The 7,787-nt window shown below is 46.4% G+C and overlaps 1 non-coding gene across 1 annotated transcript; it reads left to right on the top strand.

Annotated features, from left to right (window-relative positions):
* The first annotated feature begins 7,183 nt into the window (after positions 1-7,183).
* On the top strand, positions 7,184-7,273 carry TRNAY-GUA (transfer RNA tyrosine (anticodon GUA)). The gene is given in 2 exon segments: positions 7,184-7,220; positions 7,238-7,273. It is a non-coding gene; the product is annotated as a tRNA-Tyr (tRNA).
* The last annotated feature ends 514 nt before the right edge of the window (positions 7,274-7,787 follow it).

The raw sequence follows: 7,787 nt of genomic DNA, 5'->3' as shown, positions 1-7,787 counted from the left end.
CAGTGTAAGCATGACCTCTCTTGCAGTAACTTGCAGGCACTTTAAGAGATTTCAGAAAAGACTATTATTCTTTGTTCTGTTACTGAAAAACATTGATTATGAGGTAGCTGCACAGACTTGTATTTTGGACTTTATCCACCTCTGTATTTAAAAGACTGCCTAATTTTGTTTTCCACTGGAAATAATATTTCTAGTGGCTTGTCTTGCTGGTAGCAAATCTAATTTCACTTCAAAAGTGATCCTGTAGGTCTGGACTGGGTCTGTGCTGTTTGGAAACTCATATTCAATAAGTGAAAAATTAAAAGAAAGATGGCAGATGGAAGGAAGTTACCGGAAATTATAAGAAGGTTTAAATGGTGCTATGGTTCATATTAGCCAACAGTCTGTGGAGTCTGGCTGGATGAAATGCAGTCACTTCTTACAAACCCACAAGGCATGCTTCAAGCAACTTCTTTCAGAATAAGAAAACTTGATTTTATAGGCTACTTTGTCAAGTCAGTGTATAAGATTATCTTTAAAATGAAGTTTCTTTTAGATTGTCACGTTGTTGTGTAAACGTAGAGCAATACTTGCCAGATGCTACCTCCTGATCTTAAATTCTCCTTTCCCACATGCATTTGTGCCGCCTCTGTGAATCCTCAAGAGGTCTTCTGACACTGAGCTGCCTTTCCTGCTTGTTTATCATCTGTCTCTTGAATTTTATTCTATATCCTTTTTTACCATGGATGTTTTTGCAATTTTATTGTCTTCTAATTTATACTGTGCTTCTTAGAGACAGTAAGAGGCAACAAATGATCGAATTTCACACAAAGTAGACTGATGTGTAAGAAAACCTTATTACAAGCACAGAAACCTTATATGGCACAGAAAGGAACAAAGGGAGATTCCTGGGAGATGGGAGTACTTACCAGCATATTCAGAAGGGAAGAAGATGCATAAGGATTTATCAGTGTTAGTAAAAATTCACCTTGTAGTTTGGTCGGCTGTCATGTTTTATGTTATTCCATCTCCATGGTGGAACTTTAGAAGCTGCAGTGACTCACTCCAAATCTGGGGATTTCCCTGAGATCCAACTTTCTTTTCTCCCAGGAGCAGAAGCTGACAAATATATACATTTCAGCCCCATGGAAGAGAAGGGATGAGACCTTACCACACATTGCCCCGTGATAAGGTAGGTTTTGTGGCAGTGAGAAAAAAGCCAAAACACACAGAAAAGGCAAGAGCCTAACTTAAATGGATGGGGAATGAAATAACACTTATTTCTAACTACTTGTATGCTCAAATCTGCCCAAGCATTGCTCAGTGCATAACAAATCCTACATCTGATTGCTGCACGTACAAGAACACTACTTCTTTCTCCACTGTGTCTTTCTTAGAATAAGGCCCTTCCTGGCTTCCTAAGATAGATGCTGGAAATAGCAATTATTTTTGCAGGCAGCAAAGAGGAATGCAGAAAATAAAGGTCAAGAGTACCTGCTTAGTTTTGCTTTCAAAATAAGAAAAGTCAAGGCATGGTACAATGGAAAAAAATAAATGCCACTATTTATTTCTTTGTTCCCTCTGCTTTTCCTAACTGTAACCACTTCTTTATGCTGCCACATTCATCAACATATTGTTTTTGTTTATTTTCTTCCCTGTATTTTAGGTCAGCTGAGCTAGCCCATTCCCTCCTTAGTCTGGTAAATTTGGACTCTCAGGTCTCTATTAAATCAGCAGCCCACAAATTCCCAGTTATCTGTTGCCATTGTGAAAATAATCTTTTATTATTTAACATTTTGTTCCTTTCCAACCCTAACCCTGAGGTTCTACATTCTACATCTCATAAACTCACATCTTTTCAGAAACTCAGAGAATACATTTATGGTAACTGAAGACCTTTCATGTACACCTGTTCTGCCTGGAGAAGTGGAGCCAGGATGGAGGCATGCAGTCTTTTGTATCTGTAAGAACCCTCTGATTTCTCTACTCTCCTCTTGCTGGAATTCTGCAGGGCATGGGAGCAACACTTGCCTTGGATAAAGAGGCAAACTACTGTTATGCAAGCAGCAGGGGCCAGCACCTCTGGAAGTGCTGGTTGTGATCCTGGCAGATTTGACTGTGTGGTTCCTATTTTTGTAATTAGTGTTGGGAGTCTTGTTGCTAGTTTGGAAAGCTGGCAATCAAAACACTGTTCTTTTTATAAAGAAGTTTTGATTTTTGGGTAGAAAGTCAAGCAAGTGCTTTTCATCAATCACCAGGATACTCTTGAATTTAGGCTGAATCTAGGCTTGCCTGAATCTAGATCAGGCAGTTGCCAGGACACTGTTACTGCTTCCTGCCTGTCAGTTGGCTCAGTCTGGCTCTGATAGCTTTAGTCCCTTTCTTTAAGAGTAATTGTTTACTCCTGGAGTTGATAAAAATCTAAGAATTGACTTCTCTTGCATTTCTAGGATGTAATTCTAAAACCATGGGGTAATGCTGGTACCTCATTAACAGTCGACTTGCATATGTCCCCTTTGGTCTCCAAAGTTGTAAATATGTTGGTGAAATACTTGTTTTAAAACATTTACATACTTGACAAGAACTAGTAAAATTATTTTGCTATAATCTCCAAAATAAGTGCCATTTGTGAAATTAGAAAGGTTGTTAACTGAGATTAATATTATAATCTAATCTTGCAGTGGTATCATTACTAATTATTGTGAGAGTTGATAGCAAGAAGACAGGTAATGTCTGAGTGTAAACTTAGGAAAGTTTTCCCTTTACGTTGATTCAAGGTTGTTCTACTTTTAGCCCCTAAAAAGTAATATTTGCCTGTACAGTGCCTTATTTAAGTGAATGCTCATGCCATTGAAACTATAGGGGATGTGGTTGCCAAATGAAATTCATCTCTTTAAAGGAATGCTGTCAATCAGTCTATCTGCCACTACTTTGCACAGCAGATGAGGTGAGGATTAGAGCTTGGTTTGAAAGTGACAGCATCCCTCTGAGCTGTGCAATGACACCTTTTCCTGGCACTCTGTGCAAGAGGATCCTAGTGTTGGTCTCTGGCAAGGCTATATTCCTGGAGCTGCTTTACTGGTCTTCTGAGCCTGGGAACTGTGGTTGTTTTTTTCAGTCCAAGGCTTGATTTCAAGGCCACTTCAGAATTCTTTCAATGGTTGTACAGCCTCCTTGATAAGCTGATATAGGCTGCTTTGGAATCATGCAAGATGTTTTGAGTGCATGATTGTCAGGAAGGTTAATGCACCAGAATAAATTCTGAGCCCATTCAGATACACTAGATTATTTTGGTATTTTTGTGATATGGTAGCCTTTAAGCCTTTTGTTTCCACTTTTCCTTACTCCCTAGCATGAATACTGTCAATTGGCTGCCTGAATTCACAATGAGATTCCAAAGCATGGGAGCAAAGGATTACAAACTTCTGCATGTGACTTCCAAGTTTTTCTATCATTTCCTTGTGACAATAGGCAGTGGGATCATGACTGGTATTTTTTATTCACTAAAGGTTTTATCATGGAACTCTTACCAAGCTTGAGCAGTAAAAAACAGTATACATATAGACTTAATATATGGCCTTATAGTGTGGTACCTTCATACCACTGCAGCTTGGTGACATTTTTTGAAGCATCAGTGTTTTATGGGAAAGAATCTGTTTCCTAACAGGGAGAATCTGGTGTTAGTTAAGGTCATAATGAATGCCTAATAGAAGTTTTATCCATGCAGATCAGCAGGAAACTAAACAAGAAGGAATAAATAATGGAACAAATGGTAGGACCATCACTGTCTCTTCCAGGGCACTTTGCCCTCTGAGTCATCTGGGTAAGAGCAAGTGTCCCCTGTCTTTGGAAATATGTTGCCCACTGCCATTAGTACTTGGGCAACCCTACAAGCAAGATCCAAATGCCAACAGCTGATTCAAGTGTTGTTTGGTTTTGATTTGTCAGGAGACCCAAGTAACAGTTCTAAGGTAATGGTAAAGTGGCAAAAAATGCTGCTGAAGTATGTCCACTGTGATTCAAGGTCTATGAGCTATGATTTGCCTCTTTCAGACACCCTGAACTTGCAGCAATGTCTTTGCACCTGATCATGTTCATTGGGTCTAGGCTGGAACTGGGCTCTCCTTTGTCACAAGGGAGTCTTGGGAAAGGCAAACCAAGGCAGAAAGAAATTCTTGCACAATGGGACTCAGATATTGCTAGCTGGTGAGTGTCCTATCAGAAGCCTTTGAAACTGGGTCTGGTGGCTTGTGAGCCATGACAGCTCAGATGAGATGGGAGGGGATAGTCCATATCCTGCTACAGAGACATGGTCTGTTTGTGCCTTCTTTCTTATAGGCTCTATGAAGAGAGTAGTAGGCCTTTGGCTTGGTTTTGTGAAGTTGCTAGAAGAAGAGATAGAGAGAGGGGAATGCATCTCCATACTTTTTTTTTAGTATGTAGGAGCAAAAGAAATTTCAAACATTAGACCTTGTCACACAGGACAGTAACAGGATAAAAGAAAAAAAGGAAGTGAGGTGTGTATATGCTTACTGGTGTACTCCAAGGAGAATGCTTACTGGATGTCATAACAAACTACATCTTTAGGCTAAGGAATCTTTTAACAACAGGACCATCAGTACTTATTATTTTAGCAATTTGCTTCAGCTAATGCTTTCAGGATCTGTTTCCTGCAAATTAGGAACACACATGTTACTACGGGAATATACAAAAAGGCACCTATTTAGACAATAATATTTTTATTTCAGGCTCCTTTCACTGTGAATTAAATATAAATTAGTACTAAAAGATGCCATTTCATACTGTATAAGGCTGATGACACAAATCCTGTCTCAGGGTGGTTTTTATTACTTTTTCATTACAGCTTTTGTAGTTCAAAGACTCCTGTCAGAGCTTTGATGTGGGGAAACCTGCTGCGTTGTCATCTCTGGATACTAAAAGTACATCACAGGGAATGTAGGTTGGTGCTGAATACCTATTAGCAAAGACTACAAATAAAATCCTCAAGGATTTACTTTTCTTTGTAAAAGAGGCAACGATACTAGTTCTCCCTTGTAACAGTGGGTTTGCGGAGTGGGTGAAGGTGGGTTGTTGGTGGGTTTTTGGTGGGTTTTTGGTGGGGTTTTGCCCTCCCGTGCCGTGGGGGCTGTGCCTCCGCCTGTAGTTCCCGCGTGCCCGCGCAGGGGGCGCTGCGAGCCCGGCGTTCCCACCCGCAGGCACCGGGAACATCCACGGTGCTGTGGGGATGCACCGGGAACATCCACGGTGCTGTGGGGATGCACCGGGAACAGCCCCAGTGATGTCTGGATGCACCGGGAACAGCTCCGGTGATGTCTGGATGCACCGGGAACAGCCCCGGTGCTGTGGGGATGCACCGGGAACAGCCCCAGTGATGTCTGGATGCACCGGGAACAGCCCCGGTGCTGTAGGGATGCACAGACTCCACACACGGCTTAGTTTATTCAGATAACTTCTGTGTATTCCATCCGGGAGGACAGCAGGCTGCCCATGAGCCAGCGGTGTGCCCTGGTGCCCAAGAAGGCCAGTGGTACCCTGGGGTGCATTAGGAAGAGCGCTGCCAGCAGGTGGAGGGAGGTGATCCTGTCCCTCTATACATCTGGAGTGCTGTGTGCAGTTCTGGGCTCCTCAGGAGGAGAGAGACAAGGAGTTTCTGCAGCAGGTCCAGCGGAGGGCTGCAAAGATGTTTAAGGGAGTGGAGCACCTACAATTTAAAGCATAACTGGAACAGCTCATGTAGTGACAGGACAAAGGAGAATGGATTCAAACTAAAAGATAATAGGTTTAGATTAGATATTAGGAAAAAATGACCACCAATTACTGAGAGTGGTAAGGCACTGGAACCGGTTGCCTGGAGAAGTTATGAATGCCCCATCCCTGAAAGTGTTCCAGGCCAAGTTAGATGGAGCTTTGAGCAACCTGATCCAGTGGAAGGTGTCCCTGCCCATTGCATGGAGGCTGGAACTAGATGATCTTTAAGGTCCCTTCCAATCCCAATTGTTCTATAGTTCCAGCTAAAGTCTCGTGTAGGGAAATACCTGGAACACACAGAGGTTCTGCTGGAATGTAGCTTTTACTTCACAATGGTGATAGCTTCAGGAGGTCATTGCCTTTGTGGTGGTGGTTAGCAAATTTCCTTATGTAAACCATCGAAAAAATTTTATTTGGAAAGAAGATGATGGATAAGAAACCATCTGCCGTTTTGATTTGTTTTGATCATTAAAGTAAAAATCACATTGCAATTAATAAAAAGTGATGGTTTGTCCCTGTGATAGATGTGAGTACTCCAGTGTCAAGTGAAAACCGTGACTTAACATCCTTAAATGCTGTCCCTACCCTTCTGTTTTTTTTTTTTTTCTGACAGTGCAGCTGCCAGCACCTGTCTTTAAAGCATATGGTCCCACCTTGTTCTCCTAGGAGCTCTGTGGAGTCCATGTGTCCATCAGCACAGCCATCGAGGATGTGACGCTGTGTTTCTACCAGAAAGGAAGCTGTAGCCAGGTGGGGTTCAGCTTCTTCCAGGCAACTAGTGACAGGACGACAGCGCTTAGTCTTAAGCTGTGCCAGGGGAAGTTTAGGTTAGACATTAGGAATTTCTTCACGGAAAGAGTGACTAAACATTGAAATGGGCTGCCCTGAGACGTGGTGTAGTCATAGCCCGTGGAGGTTTTCAAGGAAGGACTGGATTTGGCACTCAGTGCCATGATCAGTTGACGGTGGTTGAGAGGTCTTTTCAAACCTGATTCTATTTGGGGGCGGCCTCTTCCCAACAGACCCGTGCCGTGGCGGGAGCAGGAGCTCCGTAAGAGCGCTGGCTGGCTGATGGATGAGACCCTCGCTTCCCGCTCCTCAAGCACGCGAGCAACGATAAAACATCGGTTTTTCGGCAAGGGAGGGAAGCGGGAAGGGCTGCTCTCGTCCGCCGGGACAGATCGCCCCGGCGCGGGAGCGTGAGAAGCGGAGAGCGCCGCGCCCCCTGCGCTGACCGACCCGCCGGCAGCAGGACCCAGGTGCGGGAGGCGCCGCTGGGCGTTTGGGCCGCTCGCAGTTCCATGTGTCCGTCCGGAGCGCGGCTCCACGGTCCAGCTGCTCTCGGGGAGGGAATTCCAGCTCCAGCTGCAAGCACATCACCAGTGGCACCCGGAAAACAGGATTTATACCGCGGAGCGGGATGACAGGCCAGCTCCCTTCGATAGCTCAGCTGGTAGAGCGGAGGACTGTAGAGGCGCGGCCCGCGGGAATCCTTAGGTCGCTGGTTCGATTCCGGCTCGAAGGAGACGCTCGGTTTTGCCGCGCGGGGGCGGCCCCGCCGTTACTTTCTCACTCTTTTGCCGTCGGGAGCCGCCGCCGTTGCCGCCGGCGCGGGGCGGCTCGCGGGCGCTCGCGGCGGGGCGTTGCGGGGCCGCCCCGCTCCCCCCGCCCCGGCCCCGTCACACCGCCCGCCCGCCGGCGCGAGGCCCCGCCCCTCCCGCCCGGCGCGCGGAGCCGCGTGCGGTCGGCGGCAGCCAATGGGGCGTCAGTCCGCCTGCGCAGATTCAAACGGCGGCTCGCGGGGGGGAGGCTGCGCGCGAGATTCGGGCGGCACCAGCCGAGCGCGCCGCGAGCGCCGGCGGCTGAGCCCGAGCGGCGGCGGTGGCGGCGGCGGCCGGTGCGCGGCGGGGGCCGGGCGGGCACAGGGCAGGGCGGCGGAGCAGAGCGGCCCGGACGCGGAGGGAAGGAGTGCGGCGGGCGCCGCCGGAGCCCGCGGCAGCTCTGACAGCATCGGAGAGCGAGGCACAGTAGGGGCGAGA

Source organism: Taeniopygia guttata, chromosome 2, assembly GCF_048771995.1.
Source record: "Taeniopygia guttata chromosome 2, bTaeGut7.mat, whole genome shotgun sequence".
Taxonomy (NCBI): Eukaryota; Metazoa; Chordata; class Aves; order Passeriformes; family Estrildidae; genus Taeniopygia; species Taeniopygia guttata.
Note: the sequence above shows the minus strand (reverse complement) of the source record. Positions and strands in the feature narration are given on the sequence as shown.